Below are 2,548 nucleotides of genomic sequence, written 5' to 3'. Positions count from 1 at the left end.
ATTCCTGCCTGGGAAGCAAACAGGGAGATCCCTTTGCTGGGATTTCCAAGGATGTCAGTGGCCAGTCCCTTCCCATGAAGATCCTTGGGTGCATCTTGGTCCCTTCCCATCCAGGACCTCCCAGGAGCCGATGTTGCCCATGACACACCATCTTATTCCAAGTCAACTGTGGATTTTTGGAAAGCTAAGGTTACACAGTGATGGAAAAGTTGATTAAAGTTAAACTTTTCTGTCTCTTTATTCTGTTAGCTCTATTAACAACGATATTAACTAATACTTGCTATGTGCAGGTATTATCCTAATTTTTCTAATTATGTTCTGTATATAAACCATTTAATATTTTAATAACAGCCCCAGGGGAGAAAGAGGCCATTGCCCTTTTACTGATGGGGAGCCGAACACAAGGCCAACAGCTTGGAAGTGGAGAAGCCAGGATCGGAACCCAGCCCGACTGGTTCCAGACAATGGCAGCAACCAGCAAGCTACGGACTCAGTCTGCCCCGAGGGTGATCCCGTCTGGGAGGCAATTGTCACTCAGAGAGGTCAGGTCACTTGAACAGCTGGTGGCTGGTGGAGTTAGGATTCAAACTCATCTGTCTAGACGCAAACACAGTGCTCCTTCCACTGGACTAACTTGGCCCCCTATGAAGGGTGAATTGTCTTTTATTGAGTGCTCCGTGCCAGGCACTGAGCTGTGTGTTTTTACGTATCTTGTCTACAAATTCTTTGATCTCTACCTGTTGAGGGGTGTGCTTTATGTCCTCTCTCCTTTGACCCGAGGCTGACTCTGTGCTTTGACCAAGGTTATGGCAGAGTGACACTTGATGATTTCCAATGACAGGTCATAAAAGGCCACGCACCCCACCACATGGGTGAACCAGCTCGGAGGCCCAGCTCAGTCCAGCCTTCGGATGTCTGCAGCCCAGCCAACATCTGACTCCAACCTCGAGAGAGACCCCCAAGGAAGAACCATCCAACTGTCCCAAATTCCTGACCTACAAAATTATCAGCAAAGTAGAGCGGTTGTTTGAAGCCACTATGTTTAGGAATAATTTGTTACACAGCAGTAATAACCATAACATCCCATTTGAGAAATGCTAGCCCAACTGGGCTATTAAAGAGAGATACGAAATATCTCAGAAATGCCCAATGGGTTCACACTACAGCAAACCCAGACTCCCTAATCCCTTCAGGCCACCTGGTCTAGAGGTCAAGGTCATGGGCACTGGGCTTGGACTGCCTGCGGTGGAGTCCCAACCCCATCTCTCAGTAGCCAAGTGACGCTGGGCAAGTATCTTCATCTGCCTGAGCCCCAGTTTCCCCATGTATAAAACAAGGCCAACAATAGCCACTTCCCTCACTGGGTGGTGAGAGGTTCACAGGCCGCTGCCGGTGAAGCCCCCAGGACAGCGCCTGGCACAGTATGTGCTTGCTGAAGTCAGCAGGCAGGGGTGGGCATAGCCAGATGCCAGGCCAGGGAGGCTCAGTGGGGTAGACAGAAGCAGCGAGGCAGCTGAGGAGAAGACCACAGAGGGAGAGGCAAGAAGAAACGGAGGGAGAGAAGAGGGTGGGGGTCTGGAAGGTTCTGTGGTGCGCAGGGTGCTGGAGCAGTGGCTGCCAGGCCAGAGGGGAGTTGGGAGCCTGGTTGGGGAACGACATTGTTTAGTGCCCTCAGCTTGCAGCTCTGCCAGTGGGAAGAGTGTCTGCAGAACTATCCTGGGTCAGCAAGGAGCCGGCAGAGTTGCCATAAAAAGCATCATTAAGGAGGTGGAGGTCCGAGTTAGAGTGTGAATATTTCAGTATTAACCCCACCCCACCCCCACCCCCACCCTGCCAATGGTGTGCCCATGAGAAATTAGATCCTGTGAAGCTTTCCTTCCCCTCTGCTGGCCCGGAGACCCAGTTTATTCCATTCCCCTGTACCCAAGACATGTGTTTGCTTGTTTTATAAAGAATTGCTTTAATTTTTTAAAAATAGATTTTTATTAATTTCAGAGAGGAAAGGAGAGGGAGAGATAGAAATATCAATGATGAGTGATCAGCTGCCTCCTGCATGCCCCCTACTGGGGATTGAGCCCAAATCCCAGGCATATCGAACAATGACCTCCTGATTGATGCTCAACCATTGAGCCACACGGGCCGGGCTGTACCCGAAGCTTAATGGTACACAAGGTGGTGGCAGTTCAGTGGGCAGGAGTGTGAGTTCAAATCCCGGTTCCTCCACTTGGGAGCTGTGTGGCCTGGGGAAAGTTACTTACACCCTCTGTGCCCAGTTTCCTGATGATTGCAGCCTCAGAGGATTGTTGTGGGGGACAGGATGCTGCATATGAGGCTGGGTACCTGAGAGGCATCTGTTAATAGTCCAAGGTTTGCCCTTTGTCAAAGTGAGGACTGTGGTTCTCGAACAAGTTGGTTCACCCCTGGATACATCGATGGCTTGGAACAGAGCCCAGTACATAGGTGCTTAACAAGTATTGAATGATTGAATGTCAAGCTGAGAATGATGTTTCAAAAACTGAGAGAAGAAAAGTAGAAGAAATGAAAAAAG

The sequence above is a fragment of the Myotis yumanensis genome, unplaced genomic scaffold (genome assembly GCF_028538775.1).
Source record: "Myotis yumanensis isolate MYYU_CA2020_CCGP unplaced genomic scaffold, mMyoYum1.0.hap1 SCAF_18, whole genome shotgun sequence".
NCBI lineage: Eukaryota > Metazoa > Chordata > Mammalia > Chiroptera > Vespertilionidae > Myotis > Myotis yumanensis.
This window is presented reverse-complemented; position numbering follows the sequence as displayed.